The sequence below is a fragment of the Capricornis sumatraensis genome, chromosome 19 (assembly GCF_032405125.1).
Source record: "Capricornis sumatraensis isolate serow.1 chromosome 19, serow.2, whole genome shotgun sequence".
In the NCBI taxonomy this organism is placed as follows: Eukaryota; Metazoa; Chordata; class Mammalia; order Artiodactyla; family Bovidae; genus Capricornis; species Capricornis sumatraensis.
The window spans coordinates 30,657,378-30,684,770 of NC_091087.1; the positions used below are offsets into that span (position 1 = coordinate 30,657,378).

At 44.9% G+C, this 27,393-nt stretch overlaps 1 pseudogene; it reads right to left on the bottom strand.

Annotated features, from left to right (window-relative positions):
- Positions 1-570: 570 nt before the first annotated feature.
- LOC138094950 (nucleolar RNA helicase 2-like) lies at positions 571-26,603 on the bottom strand (annotated as a pseudogene).
- Between the last annotated feature and the right edge of the window lie 790 nt (positions 26,604-27,393).

Genomic DNA, 27,393 nt, shown 5'->3' on the forward strand with positions numbered 1-27,393 from the left:
AGGACTGGAGTGGGATGCCATTGCCTCCTCTGGGGAACCTTACTATTAAGAGACATTTCTAAGTATAAAGACAGGTCAACTTAAAAAGTATCAGCAGATACATGCTTGACTTTATCTTATAATCTATAGACAATACATTAGAATATGTAATGAATCCATACACCTTTTCCAAAGGAATACCCTAGACACAAGTAGCAATAAAGTTATAAATGACAGTCATCAATCAGATGAAATAATTTAGATGAAGCTTTTCTCTCTCGAAGACATGGGGACTGGGCAAGCGGTCAGGAAGGAAATACAATGTGCTTTTAACTTTGTATGAAAAATAATGTTGCTGATAATAATGCTGTTCCACGTTGCTGAACACAGTTCTGTTTTTGTCAAATAAATCCTCTACTTCAAATTGCTGTCCAAATGCTTTATTAAACTCTGCTTCTGGCCTTTGTTTTGGAATCTGTCACTTTTGTTGCCACCTCCTGATCGCTGTCCCCTGAAGCTTCCACTTCTTTCCTGCTGTCCCCTGACACCTCGGTTGCCCTCGCACTCTCCCCTGAAGCCTCGATGGCCTTCTCACTGTCCTCGGAAGCTGGGATATCCTTTCCGTGGACCTTCTAGCTCTGGTTGCTCTGTGGCCACAGAAAGCGGCCAGTGCGTGAATCATGCCACTTTTCCTGTACTTCTGCTACTGATGCAGTAGGGATATCAAAGCAAACACCCTGCTTTCCTTTGAGAAAGACCATTCCCTTCACTTTGGAATCAATATCCTCACCCAGCTGCCTTTTAAGTTCTTTCCAAGCATAGCTAATGTTTGGCATTTCAACTGAGCACCACAAGGTCATGGCCACAGAGCCTGCTTCGGAGCTGATCAAGGAGCGCTGGTCTACCGACACGGCCCCGGAAAGGCGGGCCAGGGCTGCAGCCAGGGCTTCCGCAGCGCCCTCTCCGCAACCAGCTGCTCGGCTGACCGCTTGAAGTGACCAGTCGCAGTGGGAGGCACCGAGTCCAGGAGCCTGATGGCATCTTTGCTAGAAGCTTTAATTATCTCTGTTGCAGAAGGAACAGCTATTTGTTTAAATTTAATTCCTGCTTTTTGCTCCACTTGGGCTGACTGGTATTCTTTGTGCTGGTAAAAGCAGATGCAAACCCCGGTCCTCTCGGCTCTACCTGTTCACCCATAACGATGAATGTAGGATTGCACATGCTTTGGTGGAGAACTTTGAACAACCAGATCGACCTTGGGGATATCTAACCCATGTGCAGGAACATTGGTTGCAACCAAAACTCCAAAATCACCATTTCGAAAACCTTTCAGGGTGATTTCCCTTTGCTTCTGTGGAAGTCTCTGTGTAATGACTGGGCATCCTGTCTTACAGCCACATTCTGTGACAACTCCTGGACTTTATTCTTCATTTCGCAAAATATGCTAGTGTGCCCTTGATAACCACTGTACACGCAGCTCACATCTCTAGTAACTGCTGTCCTCTGAGTCCCATGGCACTTGATAGCCAGATGCTCTAGAGTTACTGCTGTTTTCTGCGTCCTTTTACCAGTCAGGCCCACTTGTTCTTATGTAGATTTCATGTATTTTGTAGCAACATTATACACCCAATAGGGGCAAGTTGCAGAAAAAAGCAATGTTTGGGGATTGTCTTCTGAATCTTTCTTGTATGTCACACATAAAATGTCTTCCGCTTGATCAGGAAAGCCCATATCCAACATCTGGTCAACTTCATCCACGATAACATGCTTAAGTTTGGTGAGATCTAGCTTGCCATTCTGCAAGTGGTCTTTGACACGACATTTCTCCGTAAAAACAAGCCACTGCCAAGGTTTTTTGTGATGTCACTGAAGTCTCTGCTTACTTGACTTGCCAACTCCCTTGTGGGTGCAAGAACCAGTACCTGAGGGGCATGACCTCTCTTCCAGTCTTGCAGTTCTCCAAGAAATTTCTCAACCAAAGGGATAGCAAAGAAGAATGTCTTTCCAGTTCCTGTCCACACCTGTACAATCAAATCCTTCTCAGTATAGACACAGTGAAACGTCTTTGCTTGTATAAGAACCAGGAAGGTCACCCCACAGGCTTTGAGAAGTTTAATAGTTTCTTCAGATATGGGAAAATTAGAGAAAGCTCCTTCTTTTTGCTCCACAGTCATTCCCTGTCTAACTCACTGTTTTCTTCACTGGCAGCTTCCTTGGAGTTGGAGTCAGGTCCAGAATCAGGGAATCCATTCTTGAGGTTGGGGCTTTTCTCTCAAATTTCTCCATTTATTTCTTTTTCTTCCTTCATCTTTTTGGGCTTAGGTGCACCCAATTCTTCCTCAGAAGGCTCTTCATTTTTTTATCACTTTTTTGGTTTTAAGAGGAACAATTGTCTTTTCACAGGCCTCCTTTGATTTTTTTGAACCTTGGTTTTAGGAGAAATAATGCCATCTTAGGATGGCTCCTCTTTTTTGACTTTTTAGATTTAGGAGAATTCACGTCAACCTCAGAAGGCTCTCCTTTTCTTTTTAACCTTTTTAGCTTTGGGAGAAATCATTTCTTCCTTTTCTTCTGGTTCCTCTTCAGTCTTACTAGATTTTGGCTTCTCTTTTTTACCTTTCTTCTCATTTTGCTTTCACGGCATCTCCATTTCTGCCACGGCTGCGTCTGACTCCAAATCTGCTTCACTACGAAGTTTCCCTGGCATCACTCACACAAGCTGTATAGGCCGACCAGTCTCAGTTGCTCACTGAGGACAAGCACAAAACTGCAAATTGACTAGACTTCAACATAGCACTGGCATGAGACAAAATAAAAGGAAAGAAATATAGGGTTAGTTTATGCCCTCGACCTCTGTGACTTGCTATCCCCTCCCTGGACCCTGAGTAGACTCAGTCCCAGGGCTGGGGGTGGGGCCCACACAGCCGTGCAGGGTGTCCTGCACTGAGGCTCCTCTTAAGCCTGTACTGTCTGGTTTTCTCTGGCTGGGGCCAGACTCCCTAGTGAACCCCAGGAATGGTGGCCTGACTCTGGATACAGGGTAAAGTCACCAAGTATCGAGGTCTCCGGTGCTGGGGTCCCCTGTCCTTCCTGAGAGTGCAGCCTCCTAGGCACCTCAGCAGGGAGCGGTGCCCAAGGAAGGCATGAATCAGAAGGGGAGGGGTGAAGCTTTAGGGGGAAGAAGTAGGGAGACTCAAGTCCTTGGGTGTTTAACAGCCCAGGAAGCCGACTTTCCCTAAGGCTCTGGGTGCAGGTGCAACCAGTTGAGCAGGAATAAGTGCTGCCGCCTTGTGGACATTTCCTATAACTAAACTTGCCCACCAGTGCTGACTGGCACCTCCAATTCAAAAGGCCCGTGGGGCAGTTAAAGACAGCTGCCCTCAAAAAAGGTCCTGAGGCAGGTATTGCAGAAGTGAGAGCCAAACACAACCTATGTTCAAGGAGCCAATTTCAAAGGTCAATATTCCTCACATTCTTTAAGGAAGGAAAGAAAGAAAAGAGAGAAAAAGAACCCAAATGGCCACAGGCCAAGATGCTCAGCATCCTGAAGTATTACAGGAGTGACGCTGATCAAAATGACAACAAGAAATCAAATCCCATTTGACAGAATGGCCATCCTCACAGTCTGCAAGCAGAGAAGAGAGCCAGGAGATGACGGAAACCCCCTTCATGTTCCCTGGGAACAGACATTGGCAAGTCTCTTGAAGGGACAGCCTGCACAGGGCAGAACAAAGAGGTCAAGAGAACTAAATTAGAGCTAGGATTCTAATACTCACACCTGGGCCTATATTACAAAAAAAAAATCATCACTCAAAATGACACATGAACCCCAACCTTCCCTGCAGTGGTACCTCCAACTGCCAAGACACAGACCCAAGAAAAGGTGCACCGACAAATTAAATCTTAAGGAAATGTTGTACATATATACAAGGGGCTATTACTCAGACTTCAAATATCACCAATAAAATTATGAGATTATGCCAATGGTCCCCACAAGCATGGACCTCGGAGGAAAATACACTCAGTGAAGTCAGCAACAGAGGAAGACAGAATAGCAGATGATGCGCCTGGAGGGCGAAAATGAACAAAAGAGATACAGAGGAAATAATCTGCATCATAAAACGACACTGAGATTCAAACACAGTTCAGTTCAGTTCAGTCAGTTCAGTCACTCAGTCGTGTCCGACTCTTTGCGACCCCATGAATCGCAGCACGCCAGGCCTCCCTGTCCATCACCATCTCCCGGAGTTCACTCAGACTCATGTCCATCGAGTCCGTGATGCCATCCAGCCATCTCATCCTCTGTCGTCCCCTTCTCCTCCTGCCCCCAATCCCTCCCGCATCAGAGTCTTTTCCAGTGAGTCAACTCTTCACATGAGGTGGCCAAAGTACTGGAGTTTCAGCTTTAGCATCATTCCTTCCAAAGAACACCCAGGGCTGATCTCCTTCAGAATGGACTGGTTGGATGCCCTTGCAGTCCAAGGGACTCTCAAGAGTCTTCTCCAACACCACAGTTCAAAACCATCAATTCTTCGGCACTCACCCTTCTTCATAGTCCAACTCTCACATCCATACATGACCACTGGAAAAACCATAGCCTTGACTAGACGGATCTTTGTTGGCAAAGTAATGTCTCTGCTTTTCAATATGCTATCTAGGTTGGTCATAACTTTTCTTCCAAGGAGTAAACGTCTTTTAATTTCATGGCTGCAGTCACCACCTGCAGTGATTTTGGAGCTCAAAAAATAAAGTCTGACACTGTTTCCACTGTTTCCCCATCTATTTCCCATGAAGTGATGGGACCAGATGCCATGATCTTCGTTTTCTGAATGTTGATCTTTAAGCCAACTTTTTCATTCTCCTCTATCACTTTCATCAAGAGGCTTTTTAGTTCCTCTTCACTTTCTGCCATAAGGGTGGTGTCATCTGCATATCTGAGGTTATTGATACTTCTCCTGGCAATCTTGATTCCAGCTTGTGTTTCTTCCAGTCCAGCTTTTCTCATGATGCACTCTGCATAGAAGTTAAATAATCAGGGTGACAATATACAGCCTTGACGTACTCCTTTCCCTGTTTGGAACCAGTCTGTTGTTCCATGTCCAGTTCTAACTGTTGCTTCCTGACCTGCATACAGATTTATCAAGAGGCAGGTTAGGTGGTCTGGTATTCCCATCTCTTTCAGAATTTTCCACAGTTTATTGTGATCCACACAGTCAAAGGCTTTGGCATAGTCAATAAAGCAGAAATAGATAGTTTTCTGGAACTCTCTTGCTTTTTCCATGATCCAGCGGATGTGGGCAATTTGATCTCTGGTTCCTCTGCCTTTTCTAAAACCAGCTTGAACATCAGGGAGTTCACGGTTCACAGATTGCTGAAGCCTGGCTTGGAGAATTTTGAGCATCTAGCATGTGAGATGAGTGCAATTGTGCGGTAGTTTTGAGCATTCTTTTGCATTTCCTTTCTTTGGAATTGGAATGAAAACACAAATATTCCAAAAAAAAAAAAAAAAGAGAGAGAGAGAAAGTTCCAGGGATGAATTAGGAGGTTGTGACTACTGTATACACAGAAATCTGTATCTGTAATAAATTATACACAAGAATTATCTCCTTCCTTCCTTCCACACATGCGCTGAAATGTGTATCTCTAACGTTGTTTGGTCGCTAAGTCGTGTCAGAAAGTTTGCAAACTCCTTGAATGGTAGCCTGCCAGCTTCCTCTGCCCATGGCATTACCCAGGCAAGTATACTGGGATGGGTTGCCATCTCCTTCTCCAGGGTTTCTAACATACCCGCGGAAATATGTATTGGTATTAGCTAAGCAACAAGGATGATCTTCCACCTTCCATCCTTCCTTCTGTGCACGCATCTAGAGGAATATTTCTCTCTATCATATACCAAGAAATCTGTAGCTGTAACAGAACACCCACAAGGACTATCTCCTTCCTTCGTTTCTTGCACATGTACAAGGAAACTATACCTCTAATAAATGTTCCACAGGGATCTGATGTTCAGCACAGAGTACTTTATTCGACCTTGTTCAATAAACTGTGTGGCAAAATAATCAGTAAAAAGTACTAAAGCCCATAATATATGTGTCATAGCTGAATCAGTCCATTGTACACTGTGGACAAAGACAAAACTGCAAATAGACTGGACTTCAACATAACAACAGCATGAAGTAAAGGAAAGTAATGTCTAGTTTATTTCCTCCAATCTGTTTGACTTAGGATGCTATCTGAATCTTGGTAGCTGAATAGGCTTAAACCAGGGATGGACGTGGGTGGTGTCGAGATAGCCGAGCAGGTTTGCCCTGGCTGGGACCAGAATCCTTAGTGAACTGAAATCCGGATGGCCCGACCCTCTGACTTGGAGGAACACAGAAAACTGCCCAGATCGCAGGTCTCCCCGTGCTGGGGACCCCAGCTCAAGACTCCTTGAGAGTGCAGCCTCCTAGGCACCCCAGCAGGGAGCACTGCCCAAGTACAGCATGAGGCTAGAGGGGAGGGGCGAAGCTTCAGCGGGGAAGAGGTGGTGAGATGGAAGGGCTTGGGTGCTTGCTCAGGCACACCCCACTCTAATTCACATCCCAGGAAGCTGACTTTCCTTAAGGCTCTGGTTGCAGGTGGAACCAGAGCTGAGCATGAAGAAGTGCTGCCGCCTTGTGGACATTTCCTGTAAGAACAACTTTCCCACCAGCGCTGACTGGCACCTGCAATTAGGAAGGCATTGCGGGGAGAAATATCAATCACCTCAGATATGCAGATGACACCACCCTTATGGCAGAAAGTGAAGAGGAACTAAAAAGCCTCTTGATAAAAGTGAAAGAGGAGAGTGAAAAAGTTGGCTTTAAGCTCAACATTCAGAAAACGAAGATCATGGCATCTGGTCCCATCACTTCATGGGAAATAGACGGGGAAACAGTGGAAACAGTGTCAGACTTTATTTTTTTGTGCTCCAAAATCACTGCAAATGGTGACTGCAGCCATGAAATTAAAAGATGCTCACTCCTTGGAAGAGAGGTTATGACCAACCTAGATAGCATATTGAAAAGCAGAGACATTACTTTGCCAACAAAGATCCGTCTAGTCAAGGCTATGGTTTTTCCAGTGGTCATGTATGGATGCAAGAGTTGGACTGTGAAGAAGGCTGAGCACCGAAGAATTGATGGTTTTGAACTGTGGTGTTGGAGAAGACTCTTGAGAGTCCCTTGGACTGCAAGGAGATCCAACCAGTCCATTCTAAAGGAGATCAGCCCTGGGTGTTCTTTGGAAGGAATGATGCTAAAGCTGAAACTCCAGTACTTTGGCCACCTCATGCAAAGAGTTGACTCACTGGAAAAGACTTTGATGCTGGGAGGGACTGGTGGCAGGAGGAAAAGGGGAAGACAGAGGATGAGATGGCTGGATGGCATCACCAACACGATGGACATGAGTCTGAGTGAACTCCGGGAGATGGTGATGGACAGGGAGGCCTGGCGTGCTGCGATTCATAGGGTTGCAAAGAGTCGGACATGACTGAGCGACTGAACTGAACTGAAGTGAACTGATGGGGATGTTAAAGCCAGCTGCCCTCAGAAAGGTCCTGCGGCAGGTATTAGAGATAAATGCCAAACACAATCGACTTTCAAGAAACCAATTTCAAAGGTCAATTTTCCTCATACCCTTTAAGGAAAGAAAAAAGAACCTAAACAACCACAGGACAAGATGCTCAGCATCCTGAATCATTACAGAAGACATGCCGATCAAAACGACAACAAGAGATCAAATCCCATCTGACAGAATGGCCGTCCTAACTGTCTGCAGCAGTACATGGAGGGGAGAGCCGGGAGGTGATGGAATCCCCCTTCGTGTTGCCTGTGAACAGACACTGGCCAGAACAAAACAGTCAAGAGAACTAAAGCTAGAATTCTAATACCCACACCTGGGCCTACATTTAGAAAAACCTCCATTCAAAATTACACATGCAGAAAACAAAAACAAAAACAAAATTACACATGCACCTCAGCTTTCACTGTAGTGGTACCTCCAACCGCCAAGACTCAGACCCAAGAAAAAGTCCACTGACAGATACAATCTTAAAGAAATGTGGTACATATATACAAGGGGCTATTACTCAGTTTTCAAATATCGCCACTGAAATTATGAAATTATGCCAGTGGTCCCCACAAGCATGGACCTTGGAGGAAAGCACACTAAGTGAGCAGAGGAAGAAAATAGCAGATGATGTCCCTGGAGGGAAAAACGGAAAAAAAGACATACAGAGGAAGTAATTTATAACATAAAAAGAGACTCAGATCAAACACGAATAATTGTTAAAAAAAAAAAAAAAAAGAAAAGAAAGTGCCAGGTACATATTAGGAGGTTACTACTACCTTATACATAGAAACCTGTATCCGTAATAGATAATCCACAAGGGCCTGATTTTTAGCACAGGAATTCTATTCAGCCTTGTTCAATTACATTTACGGCAAAAGAATGGATAAAAAGAACAGATACGCTGTATATGTATATATGTCTTAACTGAATAGTGGACTGTACACTGAGAATCACAAAACTGCAAATTGACTATACTTCGACATAGCATTGGCATGAGATTAAAGAAAAGAAAAAGAAAAGTAACGCCTATTATATCCCCCCGACCTTGCTGACTTGCGCTGCTATTCCCTCCCTGGACCCTGAGTAGACCAGAGTCCCAGGGCTGCACTGGGGTGGGGTTGAGACAGCCAGGCAGGGTCCCCTTCATAGAGATGCCTCTTAAACCTGTACTGTCTGTTTTTTTCCGGCTAGGACAAGCATCCCTACTGCACCCAAAGATGGTGGCGTAGTCCGCTGGCCTCGAGGATACAGGGTAAAGCTCCCAAGTATCCAGGGCCCTGGCGCTGGGGTCCCCTGCTGAAGCCTCCTTCCTGAGAGTGCAGCCTTCTAGGTGCTTCAGCAGGGAACGGTGCCCCAGGTAGGCATGAATCTTGTGGGGAGGGGTAAAGCTTTAGGGGGAAGGAGTAGTGAGACTCAAGCACTTGGGTGTTTGCTCAGACATAGGCCACTCTAATTCACTGGGCCAGGAAGCCGGCCTTCCCTAAGGCTCTGGTCGCAGATGGAACCAGAGTCGGGCATGCAAAAGTGCTGCCGCCTTGTGGACATTTCCTGTAACTACAACTCAATCTTTTGTGCTTACTGGCACCTCCAATTCACAAGGTCTGTGGGGCTGTTAATGACAGCTGCCCTCAGGAAAGGTCCTGGGACGGTTATTGAAGAAATAAATTCCAAACACAATGAACTTTCAAGAAGCCAACTGCAACAGGTAAATTTTCCCCACATCCCCCAAATCCCCAAACGGCCACAGGACAAGATGCTCAACATCCCCAATTATTGCAGAAGGAATGCCGATCTAAAAGACACCAAGAAATCAATTCCCACCTGTCAGAGTGGTCATCCTCACAAGTCTACAAACAATAAACAAGGGAGAGAGCCAGGCGGAGAGGAAACCCCCCTACGCGGTCAGTGTGAATGGACACTGGAAATAGCCCCTAGAAAGGACAGTCTCCTCAGGGCAGAAACTAAAGCTTCAGGGGCTCAGCCCATGGCCTGACATACCCACACCTGGGCCTATATCCTGAGAAAACCGCCAGTGAAAAAGACACAGGCACCCCATCATTCGCTACAGAGCCAAGACACAGAACCAGCCAGATGTCACCTGACAGATTAAAGGTTAAAGATGTGTACATACATACAATGGACTATTACTCAGTCATGTAAAATGGCCACTGAAATTGTGCCACTAATTGTCACAAGGATCGACCTTGGAGGGTCATAGACTAAGTGAAGTCAGTTGGATGGAGAAAGACAATTTTGCCTTATAGGCAAAATACAAAAAGAGATACAATGGAACAAATTTACAACAAAAATAGTGACTCTTGAGAATTCAAATACAAGCAGAAGTTCCCCCAAAAAAGTGAAAGAGCAAGGATGAATTAGGACGTCAGGGCTAAGATATACACAGAAATCTGTATCTATAATAGAGAACCCAGAAGGGTATCTCTTTCCTTCCTTCCTACTATACACAGAAATATCTCTCTCTCTAGACACTCAGGAAGGGCCTGATGGTCAGCACAGGGTGCTCTACTCGACCTTCTGCAGTAACCTCTATGGCAACAGGATCCAGAAAAGAACAGATATGCTGTCTGTATGTGGCATAAGTGAATCAGGTGGCTGCAATCTGAACACAAGCACGAAACTGCAAAGTGACCCTATTCCAAGACAGCACAGGCACGAGACTAAAGAAAAGGAACAGAACAGCAGTGCCTAGTTTATTCCCCACGACCTCCCTGAGTTGGGCTGCTCTCCCATTCCCGGAGCCTGAGCAGGCTTGAGTCTCATGTCTGGACTGGGCTAGAGTCGAGGCAGCTGGGTCGAGACGACCACAATTTTAATAGACATGTAACCTGCGATTTCGGCCCCACTAGGTACAACAGCCAAGACAGGAAAGCAAGCTAGTTGTAGAAGCACAGACAAATGGATTCAGACAAGTCCATGTGCACAGCGGAATATTTCTCAACCATAAAGAGGCAGGAAATAATGCCACGTCCAGCCTCAGGAAAGACAGTGGAGACGATCATTCCAAGTGAAGTGAGGGAGACGAGGAAAGACAAGTATCAGATGATATCACTTCTAGGTATAAACTAAAGAGGGATACAAATGAGCTTATTGCCTGGAGACACAGGCTCCCAGACTTAGAAAAGAAACTTCCGGTCACCAGATATAAAGATGTGGGGCATGGAGAAATGAGCTGCTTCAGACTAAGATATGCACACTACTATTGATAAAGTAAGAGACCAAGACCCACCAGGTAACACAAGGAAACTTATTCCACACGCTGTATTAATCTATGAGGGAAAAATCCCCAACAAATCATATATACATCCATGTAAAAGTGAAACAATTTGTGGTAGAAGGAAAAGCAAAAAACAAAAAACCCACAAGACTGTAATTCACTGTATTATGCTATGCTTAGTCGCTCAGTCGTGTCTGACTCTGTGCGACCCCATGGACTGTAGCCCGCCAGGCTCCTCTGTCCATGGGATTCTCCAGGCAGGAATACTGGAGTGGGTTGCCATGCTCTCCTTCAGGGGATGTTTCCAACCCACAGTTCAAATGATGGGATGAAAACAGAAAAAATGAAAAAGAAATTCTGACTCTATTTCCCTCAGGAAATACTGAGTTGGGCTGGCGTCATATCCCTGGAGCCTGGCTGGTTTGGGTCCCAAGGATGGAGTGTCCTGGGGCTGAGGGAGCTGGAAGCATGTAGCAGGCAGTGTGTCTCCAAAATGGACCTGGAGTGTCTGTTGCCCCCTGGAGAGCCCCCAGCCTCCAGAGACAGGCAGGAGAAATTAAGAGATTGGAATTAACATGTACATATTAGTATATATCAAATAGATAATTTAAAGTACTCACTGAATAGCACAGGAAAGTTTATTGAACACACTATAATCACCTATATGCGAAGAACCCGAAAGGGAATAGATAAACGTCTATGTGTAACTGAATCGAGTTCCTGTAACCTGACACAAACACATCAGAAATCCACTGTATTCCAATAGAAAATAACAAGAAATTTACAGACCCCCCTTCCCCCTCGACGAAAAGAGAGAGAGAGAGAGAGACAACGCGGCATGAAGTACTGCTGCCGCCTTGTGGCCAGTTTCTGTAATAACACCATGCACAGCTGTGCTGCTGGGAATTGAATATTCACAAGGATTCAGGGGCTGTAAGTAAAAAACAAGTGCCCTCCAGAAATGTCCTTTGTCATCGAAAGAGAATCCAAAACAAGACAGGCGTTAAAGAAGCCAATTTCAAGATGTAAGTTTAAATCACACGTTTTTTAAAAAATCACATGAAAAGATGTCAACATCACTAAACATTAGAGAAATGCAATTTTAAACTACACTGAGGTATCACATCACACCAGGAGGAATGGCCGTTGCCAAACACTCTGCAAACAATGAGTGCTGAGAGGGTGTGCAGACAAGGAAACCCTCCTCCACGGAGCTTGGGATACAAATGGGGAACACCCACTCGGGAGGACACCGTGAGGATCCCTTCAACCATGAAAATGAGAATGAAATTAGAAAACATCCTAACACCAAACACAAAATAAACACCAGAGAGCATAAATATCTAGATGTAATGACGGATACTATGAAATCCTTGAGAAAAATATAAACAGGACACAATCTGACATAAAATGCAGCAAGTCCTTTATGGGTCCCTCTCCTAGAATAATGAAAAATAAACCACAAATCAGAAAGTGGGACTGAATTAACCTTAAAAGCATTTGTATACCTAAAGGAAATCCTCAAGGAAAGGCAAGGAAAATCCTCAAAATCAGTTCAGTTCAGTTGCTCAGTCATGTCTGACTCTCTGCGACCCCATGGACTGCAGCATGCCAGGCCTCCCCATCCATTATCAACTCCTGGAGCTTACTCAAACTCATGTCCATCGAGTTGGTGATGCCATCCAACCATCTCATCCTCTGTCGTCCTCTTCTCTTCCCACCTTCAATCTTTCCCAGCACCAGGGTCTTTTCGAATGAGTCAGTTCTTTGCATCAGGTGGCCAAAGTATTGGAGTTTCAGCTTCAGCATCAGTCCTTCCAATGAATATTCAGGACAGATCTCCTTTAGGATGGATTGGTTGGATCTCCTTGCAGTCCAAGGGACTCTCAAGAGTCTTCTCCAACACCACAGGTCAAAAGCATCAATTCTTCAGTGCTAAGCTTTCTTTATAGTCCAACTCTCACATCCATACATGACCACTGAAAAACCATAGCTTTGATTAGACCGACTTTGATGGCAAAGTAATGTCTCTGCTTTTGAATATGCTGTCTTGGTTGGTCATAGCTTTACTTCCAAGGAGCAAGCATCTTTTAATTTCATGGCTGCAGTCACATCACATCTGCAGTGATTTTGGAGATCCTCAAAATAAAATCTCTCACTGTTTCCATTGTTTCCCCAAGTATTTGCCATGAAGTGATGGGACCAGATGCCATGATCTTAGTATTCTGAATGTTGAGTTTTAAGCCAACTTTTTCACTCTCTTCTTTCACTTTCATCAACAGGCTCTTTAGTTCTTCTTCACTTTCTGCCATAAGGGTGTATCATCTGAATATCTGAGGTTATTGATATTTCTCCCAGGAATCTTGATTCCAGCCTGTGCTTCATCCAGCCCAACGTTTCTCATGGTGTACTCTGCATATAAGTTAAAGAAGCAGGGTGACGTACTCTTTTCCCAATTTGGAACCAGTCTGTCATTCCATGTCCAGTTCTAACTGTTGCTTCTTGACCTGCATACAGATTTGTCAAGAGGCAGGTCAGGTGGTCTGGTATTCTCTTCTGGTTAAGGATTTTCCACAGTTTGTTGTGATCCACACAGTCAAAGGCTTTGGCTTTGTAGTCAATAAAGCAGAAGTAGATGTTTATGTGGAACTCTCTTGCTTTTTTGATGATCCAGCGGATGTTGGCAATTTGATCTCTGGATCCTCTGCCTTTTCTAAATCCAGCTGGAACATCTGGAAGTTCACGGTTCATATACTGTTGAAGCCTCACGTGGAGAAGTTTTGAGCATTACTTTGCTAGCGTGTGAGATGAGTGCAGTTGTGCAGTAGTTTGAGCATTCTTTGGCATTGCCTTTCTTTGGGATTGGAATGAAAACTGACCTTTTCCAGTCCTGTGGCTCCTGCTGAGTTTTCCAAATTTGCTGACACACTGAGTGCAGCACTTTCACAGCATCGTCTTTTAGGATTTGAAATAGTTCAACTGGAATTCCAACACCTCCACTAGCTTTGTTCATAGCGATGCTTCCTAAGGCCCACCTGACTTCGCATTCCAGGATGTCTGGCTCTGGGTGAGTGATCACACCATCGTGATTATCTGGATCACGAAGATATTTTTTGTATAGTTCTTCTGTGTATTCTTGCCACCTCTTCTTAATATCTTCTGCTTCTGTTAGGTCCATACAATTTCTGTCCTTTATTGAGCCCATCTTTGCATGAAATCTTCCCTTGGTAGCTCTAATTTTCTTAAAGAGATCTCTAGTCTTTCCCATTCTATTGTTTTCCTCTATTTCTTTGCATTGATCACTGAAGAATGCTTTCTTCTCTCTCCTTGCTATTCTTTGGATCTCTGCATTCAAATGGGTATATCTTTCCTTTTCTCCTTTGCCTTTCACTTCTCTCCTTTTCTCAGCTATTTATAAGGCCCCCTCAGGCAACCATTTTGCCTTTTTTGCAAAGGTTTCTTTTTCTTGGCAATGGTCTTGATCACTGCCTCCTGTACAATGTCATGAACCTCCGTCCATAGTTCTTCAGGCACTCTGTCGATCAGATCTAGTCCCTTGAATCTATTTCTCACTTCCACTGTATAAGCATAAGGGATTTGATTTAGGTCATACCTGTATGTTCTAGTGGTTTTCCCTACTTTCTTCAATTTAAGTCTGAATGTAGCACTAAGGAGTTCATGATCTGAGCCACAGTCAGCTCCCAGTCTTGTTTTTGCTGACTGTATAGAGCTTCTCCATCTTTCGCTGCAAATAATATAATCAATCTGATTTCGGTGTTGACCATCTGGTGATGTCCATGTGTAGAGTCTTCTCTTGTGTTGTTGGAAGAGGGTGTTTGTTATGACCTGGGTGTTCTCTTGGCAAAACTCTGTTAGCTTTTTACCTGTTTCATTTTGTACTCCAAGCCCAAACTTGCCTGTTACTCCCGGTATCTGTGGACTTCCTACTTTTTCATTCCAGTCCCCTATAATGAAAAGGACATCTTTTTTGGGTGTTAGTTCTAGAAGGTCTTGTAGGTCTTCATAGAAACGTTCAACTTCAGCTTCTTCAGCATTACTGGTTGGAGCATAGACTTGGATTACTGTGATATTGAATGATTTGTCTTGGAAACAAACAGATTATTCTGCTATTTTTGAGATCAGGAATAAATTTTTGAAACAGGAAAAAATATTTGCCAAGGAAGATACCCAGGAGGGATTCATCTCCAAAACCTAGAAACAGCTTGTGAAACTTAATATCAACAATACATACAACCAAGAACAAAATGGGGAAAGATCGAAATGGTTATTTATCTCAGGAAGACCTACAGATTGCACTTAGGCACATGAAACTATTCTCAGCATCACTAATTATTAGAAAAACACAACTCCAAGTCCAAGGAGCTAAGCACTCACATTGGTCAGAATGGTCATCTTAAAACATCTTAAAGAATAAATGCTAGGACGTCCCTGGTGGTACAGTGTGAAGAATGTGCCTGGCAATGCAGGAGACGTGGATTGGAACCTTGGTTTCGGGAGATTCCACATCAGTGGGGCCACTAAGCCCCCACGTGCCACAACTGCGGAGCCTGCCCTCTAGAGCCCCCGGACTACAACTGCTGAGGCCTCCCGCCACGACTCCTGAAGCCTGGCACTCCAGAGCCCGCGTTCTGCAGCCAGAAGCCACCACAAGGAGGAGCCTCATTCTACAGTGAAACTAGAGAGGAGCCCTGCTCACTGCAGATAGAGAGAGCTGGATTTCTGCAACCGAGGCCCAGTGCAACCAAAGACAAATGAATAAGTAAAATTACTTCAGTTCAGTTCAGTCGCTCAGTCATGTCTGACTCTGCGACCCGGTGAATCGCAGCACGCCAGGCCTCCCTGTCCATCACCAACTCCCGTAGTTCACTCAGACTCAAGTCCATCAAGTCGGTGATGCCATCCAGCCATCTCATCCTCGGTCGTCCCCTTCTCCTCCTGCCCTCAATCCCTCCCAGCATCAGAGTCTTTTCCAATGAGTCAACTCTTTGCATGAGGTGGCCAAAGTACTGGAGTTTCAGCTTTAGCATCATTCCTTCCAAAGAAATCCCAGGGCTGATCTCCTTCAGAATGGACTGGTTGGATCTCCTTAGAAAATAATAAATGCTGGAGAGGGTGTAGAGACAAGGAAACCCTCCTGCACTATTGATCGCAATGAACATCGGTTCATCCAGTAGGGAGAACAATATGGAGGTTCATTTGAAAAATAACACAGAAGTATTTTAGGACCCAGGAATCCCATGCATGGGCATAAATCCAGAGAAAATTAAAAAATGTAAAATACACTCCTGCAATCATGGCCAAAGACGCAAGAGCCAAGTCTGGGAAGCAAGTTAATTGCAGAAATTTCAGATGAATGGATACACGCTGGGGTACATATACACAATGGACTATTTCTCAACCATAAAGAAGTAGGAAACAGTGCCAAGTCCAGTCACAGAAAAGAAAGTTGAGATGATTATTTGAAGTGAAGTAAGGGAGACAGGGACAGACAGCATCATATGATATCACTTCTAGATGTAATCTAAACCGGATGAAAATGAACTTCTTTCTTAAAGAGACACAGCCTCACAGACTTAGAAAAGAAACAACTGCTCTGCAACATAGAAGGCTACGGATGAGGGAGAACCGAGAGCTGCTTCACACTCGTATATGCGCACTACTATTTAAAAAGTCACCAGGACCTACTGTGTAACTCAGGTAAACATATGCAACACTGTGTGATTATCTACACATAAAAAAACCCGAAAAATAATGTATATACTCTATGTAGATGTGAATCAAGTTATCCTGGGTTGAAAAGGAAGAAAAAAAATAATGACCCACATGATTGTAATTCACCTATATACTCCAGTTCAAATTATAGGTTAAAAATATCAAAAGAAAAATAAAAAGAAACGCTGACTCTGTTCCCCTCAGGTCATAGTGACCTAGGCTGTGGTCACATCCCCGGAGCCTGACTGGCTTGGGTCCCGAGGCTGGACCGTCCCAGGGCTGAGGGAGCTCCGAGCACGTGGCAGGCAGCGTGCCTCCACAATGGCCCTGGAGTGCCTTTGCCTTCTGCAGCGCCCCCAGATACAGGTGTGAGAAATTAGGAGTTTATAATGAACATATACACATTAATATATATCAAAGAGTTAATCTCAAAAGGAACTACTGAAAAGCAGAGGGAAGTTTACTGAACACAATCACCTATATGCAAAAAAGAACCTGAAAGAGGATATATATAGATAAACGTCTATATATAACTAAATTGAATTCCTGTACACTGGAAACAAATACCATATCAGAAATCAACTCTATTCCAATAAAAAATAGCAAGGAAATTACAGTAAAAAACCAAAAAAAAAATCTAAAAAAACCCGTGGGACATAAGGAAGTGCTGCCACCTTGTGGCCATTTTCTGTAACTACATGATAAAGAGTTGTGCCGCCGCCGCTGCTGCTGCTAAGTCGCTTCAGTCGTGTCAGAATCTGTGCCACCCCATAGACTGCAGCCCACCAGGCTCCCCCGTCCCTGGGATTCTCCAGGCAAGAACACTGGAGTGGGTTGCCATTTCCTTTTCCAACGCATGAAAGTGAAAAGTGAAAGTGAAGTCGCTCAGTCATGTCCGACTCTTAGCGACCCCATGGACTGCAGCTTACCAGGCTCCTCCATCCATAGGATTTTCCAGGCAAGAGTACTGGAGTGGGGTGCCATTGCTTTCTCCGGTTGTGCCGCTGGGCATGTAATATTCACAAGGATTCAAGCTCTATAAGAAAAATACACGTACACTTGAGGGCTGTCTTAGGAGTGGTCATTGAAAAAGAATTCAAAGCAAGGCAGGTGTCCAAGTGGCCAATTGCAGGTGGTAAGTTTAACTCTTACCCTTTAAAAAAATCACTTTAAAAGATGTCACCATTGCTAAATATTAAAGAAATGCCAATCAAAACTCCAGTGAGGTATTTCCTCACATGACTCACAATCACCACTGTCCAAAAGTTGACAAACAATAAATTCTAGAAAAACTGGAAAAAAGGGAACCGTCCTACACTGTTAGTGAAAAGGTAAATTAGTAACAGCCACTATGGAGAATGCTGTGCAGATTTTTAAAGAAAAGATGAAGGGAATGAAATTGGAATATTCCTTGATACATACACAAAAATAAACTCCAAATAGAGTAAAGACCTAAATAAAAAGTTGGATACAAAGTCTTGAGGAAAAGAGCAGAACATGGCTTGACATAAAATGCAGCAAGTCCTTTTCTGACCCACCTCTTAGAATCATGAAGAATAAAACAAAAATAATTGGGACCTGCTGCTGCTGCTGCTGCTGCTGCTAAGTCGCTTCAGTTGTGTCCAACTCTGTGCAACCCCATAGACGGCAGCCCACCAGGCTCCCCTGTCCCTGGGATTCTCCAGGCAAGAACACTGGAGTGGGTTGCCATTTCCTTCTCCAATGCATAAAAGTGAAAAGTGAAAGTGAAGTCGCTCAGTCGTGTCCGACTTAAAAGTGTTGTAACAGCAGAGGAAACCATAAACTCAACAAAAAGACAGCCCTCATAATGAAACTAATATTGGTAAGCAAAGACACCAACAAGGAATTTATCTCCAAGATGCACAAACAGCGTATGCACCTCGGTATCAAAGAAACAACCCAATCAAATAGAGGCACAAGATTTAAATGGACATTCGTCTGAAGAAGACATAAAGGTGGGCATGCTCAGCACCTATAAGTATTAGAGAGCTATGAATGAGAAGAACTATGTGGTATCGCCTCACACAGGTCAGAATGGACAGCACAAAAAAATCTACAATAAATGCTGGAGAGAATATAGAGGAAAAAGAACCCTGCTCCCTGTTGGTGGGAATAAAAGTAGGAAATCCACGAAGGAGAACAGAACAAAGGTTCATTAAAAACTAAACAGAGAAGTCCCATAGGACCCGGCAATCCCATTCCTGGGCACAGATTCAGAGAAAACCATTATTTTAAAAGAAAGCTGCGTGCGATGTTCATGACAGCACCATGTACGACAGCCAAGACATGGAAGCAGCTTAAGCGGATAAGGACGGGTGGATGGGTAAACAAGATGGGGTACCCGCACACACAGTGCCGTGTTACTCACTGTACTGGGGTGACATCGTGCCATGTCCAGCAACAAGGAAGGAAGTAGAGACGATCGAAGTCAGTGAAGTGAGACAAAGGCAAGTATCATATGATATCACTTGGTGGTAAATTCTAACAACGGATTCAAATGAACTTCTTTACAAAACAGAAATGCCTCGCAACATAGCAAAGCACCTTATAGTTACCAAAAGGGAAAGATGGTGGGCAGAGAGAAATGAGCAGGTGCTGAGGAACACACACACACCACTCTTTATAAATAACCAGCGAGGACCCCTGCGCAACCCTGCATAATAAACTATATGCGAAGAGAACCCAAAATGACATGTTCATGTCTATGCATAAGGAAATCATGTTGCTGTCCACCTAAAATGAAAACAAAAACACCCCTCAACATTGTAAGTCACCTATGCACCAATACAAAATACAAATTACAAACAGTGAATGTCAACTCTGTTCCCCTCAGGCCTTGGTGGCCTGGGCTGCTGTCACATCCCTGAAGCCTGGGCAGGCTTGGTTCTCAAGGATGGACTGTCACGGGGCTGACGGAGCTGGGGAGGGCGTGCCAGCTGATGAGCCCTGCCCCACGGACCTGGCGAGCCTCTTCCCCTCTGCATCAGCCCACAGCCTCCAGATGCAGGCACGTCCTCTTGCAGTGAAACTATGCCACTGCTTCCAAAGGATGTGCAACCTCTGGGCTGGAAGAGCTCTGAAAAGCCCTGTGGGCCCCATGTCTCCTGGTGTTGGAGTTTCCCCCTCCAGCCTCCTTCCTTAGGGTCGCCCCACCTATGGATGAAATCACCCTCCCCAGAGTGGTGTTGCAAGAATTGGGATTTGTCCAGGTGTCAGGGGTAGAGAAGGAAGAAGGAATGGGCCATAAGCTTTAAGTGGTTTTTCTGGCACATTCCACTCTGACTGACAGTCCAGGAACAGGATTTTCCCAAGGCTCTGGTGGTTCCCCCAGTAACCAGAATTGGACATAAAGCCATGCTGCCGCCTTGTGGCCATTTCTCATAACAACAACTTTGAAACCATTGCTCACAGGGACTTAACATTCACAAGGCCCGAGGGGCTGTAAGTAAAAATATACCTGCCCTCAAGAAACGTCCTAGGGGAGGTCATTGGAAAAATACTAAAGCAAGGAAATCATTCAAAAAGCCAGTTTGAGTAAGTTTAACTTACACTGTTTTAAAAAATCACATACAAAGATGCTAACATCACTAAATATGAGAGAAGCGCAAATCAAAACTTGAACAAGGTATCACCTCACACCAGTCACAACGGCCATAAGCAGAAACTCTGCTGCTACTGCTGCTGCTGCTAAGTTGCTTCAGTCGTTTCTGACTCTGTGCAACCCCATAGACGGCAGCCCACCAGGCTCCCCTGTCCCTGGGATTCTCCAGGCAAGAACACTGGAGTGGGTTGCTATTTCCTTCTCCAATGCATGAAAGTGAAAGTGAAGTCACTCAGTCGTGTCTGACTCCTACCGACCCCATGGACTGCAGCCCACCAGGCTCCTCCATCCATGGGATTTTCCAGGCAAGAGTACTGGAGTGGGGAGGCATTGCCTTCTCTGGAGCAGAAACTCTAGAAGCAGTAAATCCTGGAGCGGGTGTAGAGCACAGGGAGCCCTCCTGCTCTGTGCTGGGGATGGAAACTGGGAGCAGCCACTGTGGAGGGAGGACGCCAGGCAGCTTCCTCAGCATGAGAAGGAGGGTGAGATCAGATGGTCTCCTAACACCACACACAAAAACAAACTGCAAGGAGATCAAAGGTCTAAACAGAAGGACAGATACAGGGGAACTCTTGAGGGAAAAAAGCAGGACACACTTTAACATAAAATGCAGGAAGATCTTCTGTGATCCACCTCTAGGAATCAGGACATAGAAAACACGAAAATAAACAAATGGGACATAATAGATGTTAAAAGCATTTGCACAACAAAGGAAACCATCAGTGAAAGAAAAAAAGACAACCAAGAATGGAAAAAATTCGTTTAAATGAAGATAGCCACAGGGAATTTCTCTCTACACATACAAACAATTTGTACAGCTCAACATCAAAAAACAAACAATCCAATAAAAAACTGGCCAAAGATCTAAATGCACATTTCTCCACAGAAGTCATGGAGATGGCCGTAGAGTACAAGACAAGATTCTAGCATCGCTCGCTCTTTGAGAAAGGCAGGGCAGTTGTCTAATGAGGTATCACTTCACATCGATCAGAATGACCATCTCAAAAAATCTACAACAATAAATCCTGCAGAAGGTGTGGAGAGAAGAAAACCCTACCACCATTAGTGGGAATACAAATGGGTACATCCACTCAGGAGAACATTATGGAGGTTCTCCATAATAACATAACATAACAAAACATAACAAAACAAAATATAACAATATAACATAACAAAACATAACATAACGTAACAAAACATAACATAATGTAACAAAACAAAACAATATGGAGGTTCTCCAACTAAACATAAAAACTAAACAGAGAAGTACCAAGTGACCCAGCAACTCCATACCTAGGCATAGATCCAGAGAAAACCAAAATTTTAAAAGACACCTGCACCCTAACGATCACAGCAGCACTAGGTACGATAGCAGAAACAGGGAAGCAACTTAAGTGTACAAGGACAGCTGAATGGATCCAGAAGGTGGGCTACATATACACAATGCAATAATACTCAGAAAGAAAGAGGGATGAGATAATGCCGTTTCCAGGTACAGGGAAGAAACTAGAGATGGTCATACTAAGTGAACTACGTGAGACAAGGAAAGACAGGTGTGGTGGAATCTGAAAATGGACACAAATGAACTTTCTACAGGAGAATCAGCCTCAGAGACTTAGAAAAGAAACTATGGTTACCAAAGAAGAAAGTTTCAGGGGGCAGAGAGCCATTAGCTGGTTCAGATTTATATACCATAAAAAATGTGCTGACGGGATCTTAATAGTCACAAGTCTGACAGGGCTGTAAATGACACCCGCCCTCAAGAAATGTCCTGGGGTAAATTGTCAGAAAAGAATTCCATACAGGGCCAACTTTCAGGAAAGCAGATTCAAGAAGTAAATTGGACTCACAAGGTGTACAATAATAACAAAAAAATTACAAAAACACGTGAAAACATACTCCACATCAGTAATTATTAAGTCAATGCCAATCACAACTGCAGTGAAGCATCTCCTCACACGGGTCACAACGGCCATCGTGGAGAAGATCGACAAAGAATGAACGCTGCAGAGGACGTACAGAAAGGGGTCCTGGAGAGGGGGTCGTGCAGCCGTGGTGGGAATGTAGCTGGTGAAACCACTGTGGAGAACAGCAAGAGTTTCCTTGCACACTAAACATGCAGGTAGCATATGATCCTGAACCCCCACTCCCAGGTTTAGATCTGGAGAAATTCTCATTCAGAATGACACGTGCTCCCCAATTTTCAGGCCAGCACTATTTACAACAGCCAAGACATAGAGTCCACCAAAAAGTCCACTGACAGAAAAATGAAGACTGCACGGTATGTCTATACATCGGACTACTACTCAGCCATCAAAGAGAATGAAATGAAGATATTGGCAGCAGCATGGATGGACTGAGAAATTTTCAAACCAAGTGAGGAAAGTCAGAGAGAAACAGACAAACATCCTAAGATATCACACTCAGGTGAGATCTATAAATTCATACCAATGAACTAAACTAATGTACAAAATAGAAACGGACTCACAGATTGAGAAAAACAAATTCTGATTATCAAAAGAAAATTAGAAGGGAGGGATAAATTAAGAATTTTGATTAATATATAAACACTAATATTTATCAAATTAATAATCAAATAGAACCTACTAAATAATAGAACAGGGAACTCAACTGAAAAAACTGTAGCAACCTATATGAGAAAAAAAACAGGAAAAGAATAGATATACTTCTGTGTAAAAATCAAATTTCTGTACACCTAAACCAATGAAACAATGGAAATCAATTCTACTTCACTATAAAATAAAGATTAAATTACCAATTAAATGACCTGAGCTTGGTCTTGGGGAAACCAGACAGTGGTGACCCCATGAATTAGCATGTGATATGCTATGATATTAATATGACACCGCCAAAAGGTGTCACTCGGCAGAACACAGAGCAGCAGTCCACTCAAACGCGCCTGACCCCATGTGAATGCGCCAAGGTGCAGAGAAGAAAAGGACCACGGGTTAATGAGGCAACACCCTCAGTTCAGACATTGTGAGTCTCAGAGGCTACAAGACACACAGGTAAAGAGCAGATATGTATGCTCCAGGTACTGGATCCTGGTTCACGTGGATGGGGTGAGACCCACACAATCCCCAGACCCTGCCCCTGGGCTCCCATGACCCTTGGTTAGGACACCAGGTCTCTGCTGGTTGGGCCCCTAAGGTGGAAACGAGTGGGCTCCTTCTCAGATGGTAGAAAGAAGTGCAGGGTCGGTTTCTTCTCCCCACTCTTGTCACAGGGAAGCCCTCCTTTTTTCCCTTTGGTTCTATGTGATATTAACTGTTTTTATAGCTGTCATGATAAATGTTGAACACACTACCTTGGTTCTGGCAGGCTTGATTCTTTCCTGTCCCACCGAGGTGTGGCGAAAACACGCCAGACGCAGGGCTGAAAGGCAAAGGGCAGGTCTGGTCTCTGCTGAGTAGGGATGGTCGACTGGAAGGAGATCACAGCAGCAACCTCACCTGCTGCCGACTGGCTTTTTGCCTGATCCCTGTGCCCTGCAATCAACTCACCAGGTGAACCTGCCTCCCTTCCTGCCACACTCTTGCTGGAAAATGGAATACTTACCAGGTGGACACCTGAGGAGTCTCCAGGAGTCCCAGGGAGGGTGAACCTCACGGGGGTAAAGAGGCAAACAGGCACAGGCCGGTATAAAGTGAATACTGTTAAGCATTAATTCCTAACACAAATGGAGCTCTCATGTATCCTTCCCATTTTCATATCTTTGTGTGTGTGTGGTCTCTTCATACACATGATCCATGCAGACGGGGTGAGACTCACGCAGTCCCCAGAGCCACACCTGGGGTTATGCGTCCTCTCAGTCAGGACCCAATGGGCTGTGATCAGCTGGCCCCCAATGTATAAACAAGTCAGATCCCTGGGACCTCTGAGGACCCCAGAAAGAAGTCTAGGGTTGGTCTCCTCTCCCCTCAGTTGTCCCTGAGAAGTCAGGCCCCTCCTGTTTTCACTTTGGATTTGTGTGATTTTTGCGGCTTTGAAAGCTCATGCTAGAGGTGAACACATTACCTTGGTTCTGGCAGTCTCTGTCTTTCTTGTCCCGCTGAGGTGCCAAGAAAACAGGAGAGCTGGGCTGAAAGACGAGGGGCAGCTCTGTTCTCTTCGGAGGAGAGAGTCGACGGGAAGGAGAGCACAGCCGCAGCCTCACCTGCTGCCCATTGACTTTATGCCCGATCCCTGTGCCCTGGATCCAATTCGCCAGGTGAACCTGCCTCCCTACTCAACCTGAATGTGCTGGAACATTAGAATGATTACCAGGTGGCCCACCTGAGGGGTCTCCAGGAGCCCCAGGGAAGGTGAATCTGGCAGGGGACAGACTAGGAGCCCAACCGCAGCACTGACCCCCGGGAGGGCCAGGGAAGCCCACTCAGAGGAGAGCACGGTTCCCAGAGAAGCCCACCCAGCCCCAGAGCCCAGACATCTGAGCACTGACGCTCAGACGCAGGCACAGAGTTTCCAGACAGAGGCCAGGCCAGGCCTCCACCCGGGTCCCCATGTCCCAGTGCACACAGAACAGTCAGGCCTAAATGTCGTCACTGCAGAAAGCACACGGTCTCATTAAACATCATCAGTGTAGACAGGACTTGGAGAGGTCTAAACCTAAACTTGGTCAGGTTCAGACTAGTGTAGCGCTGGTCTCCCAGGAGGCACAGGTCACACACATGCAGGGTCTCTCATCGTTGGACAGGGGGCTCACCCTCGTGTGGGAACTAGGATGTACATTTCTTGAAGAAGAAATCATCACTGGCCTCCACACTTCACCCACATCGGGAAACTGAAAGAATCTTGTCTTAGTACTTAAGTCAGCATTGTCTTCAGTGTCAAAGGCACGCCTCACCTCTGCATTGAACTTAAGGTGTTAGTCAATACAAAGCAATGGAATGACCATCCTGAGCCGATTCCATTATGTGTAAATTCATGCCATTTTAATATTTTATGCAGTCTGACAAGTAGATGAGCTCAGACTTAAGCTTCTTAAAAGCATATTTATTGTAACAAGAAATGTATATATTAATGTATATATTAATATTGTGTGCCTGGTTACATGTTGACTCTTTGCCGACAACAATCACATGGATTGTTGTCTTCTAGGCTCCCCTATCCATGGCATTCTGCAGGCAAGAATACCGGAGTGGGTTGCCATTTCCTCCTCTAGGGGATCTTCCTGACCCAGTGATTGAGCACGCGTCTCCTGCCTTGGCAGGTGGATTTGTTACCACTGAGCTTCCGTGGCGGCCATTAATACTGCAGTTTTCAATAAAGACTGATGTGTTATTACAAAAACCAACCAACAAAACACCCCAACCCTAACCTCTAGAGGTGGATTCTCTCTGCTCTCTTTGAATCACACTTGGGGAAGTGCTCAGAGATCTGTCACTGCAGAGCTGACTTATGGACATTCTTGTTGCAAGGTAGTCAGATGTACAAAAAATCTGCTAGAAAAGCAGGAACACAAAAGGTCTACACAAATTTAGACTTCTTGTGACTTCTTCTCTTTTGAGATAACAAGTCCTGCTATGGTGTTTATCATGTGGCGGAAAAAGACCAGATTGAAAACTGAAGGTGGTGAAAAGTCTGGCGGATGATCCACTAACTACAGGGTGAGTTTGACTGCATCAACCTGCACTCACTCTGTCTCAGGGACCTGCACTCTATCTCCTAAACGCACGAAGGAAAAAGCCTGGCTGAGCTGACGGGAACTGGCAGTTCTCACCAAGAGTTGCTTCCTACCGTCCCTTCCTCCATCTGTTATTAGCTGATATTTTAAATATTTTATTTTATTTATTTGGCTGTGCTGGGTCTTGGGTCTTCCCTGGTGGCTCAGGAGGTAAAGAATCTGCCACACTGCAGGAGACCTGGGTTCAGTCCCTGGGTCAGGAAGATCCCCAGGAGGAGGACATGGCAACCCACTCCAGTATTCTTGCCTGGAAAATCCCAGGGACAGAGGAGCCTGGTGAGCTGCATTTCAAGGGGTCGCAAAGAGTCAGACACAGCCCAGTCCATTGAGCATGCTGGGCCTTAGTTGCCGTACACAGGGTCTTCGATTTTCGCTGCGGCATGTGGATTTTTGTATTTTTTTTTCAGCTGTGGCATGTGGGATCTTTAGTTGTGACATATGAGCTCTTAGTTGCAACATGTGGGATCTAGTTCCCCACACAGGGATTAAACCCGCGCCCCTGCATTGGGAGCTTGGAGTTCTAGCCACTGGACCACCAAGGAAGTCCCAGTTATTAGCTGATCTTGCAGACATGGGTTCTACCCAAAGAAACCAAAGAGGGACCCCCACCTGCACCCTGCCCCTGCTATACTGCACATCTGGCCTGCTGTGAGGAAGTCATATGCTAGGGACTCACAGGTACAAAGTTCCCCTCCACTGCTCAGCAGCGTCAGCGCCTTTGATCCTACCTTCATGGTTGAATTCTGTAACACCAAGACACTTGTCACAGCCAGACCCCAGCATGCAAGGGAAGATCCTCCTGGAAGGGGCCATCTCTGGCTTGCGTCCTGGCTCCGTCTCATCTCTCAGTTCACAGGTCACCTCACTGGAGAGATCGCTCCTGACTGTTCTCTCTAAAATGATTTCCAGTACCATCTCAGTCTCCCTTCTTATTTCCTTTGTGTGTATGTGTGTGTTTAAAATTAATTAAAAAAATAAATAAAATAAAATTAATTTTTATTGGAGTATAGTTTCTGTACAATGTTGTGTTAGATTATGCTATACAACAAAATGAATCAGCTCTTGGTACACACATATCCCCTCTCTTTTGGATTTCTCTCTCATTTAGGTCACCACAAAGCAATAAGCAGAGTTTCCTGTGCTATACAGTAGGTTCTCATTAGTTATCTGTTTTATACACAGTATCAGTAGTGTTGGAGGAGGGCATGGCAACCCATTCCAATATGCTTGCCTGGAGAATCCCATGGGCAGAGGAGCCTGGGGAGGTACAGTCCCTAGGGTCGCAAAGAGTCAGACACGACTGAAGCAACTGAGCAGGTACGGACACGCATCGATAGTGCATATATGTCAGTCTCAGTGTCCCAGTTCATCCTGTCTGCTTCCCCCAGTACCCATGCATTTGTTCTCTACGTCTGTGCCTCTATTTCTGTTTTGCAGGTAAGTTCATCTGTACTATTTTTCTCTTTCTGACTTACTTGACCTGTTAATGTACGATATTTGTTTTGTTTTTCTCTTTCTGACTTA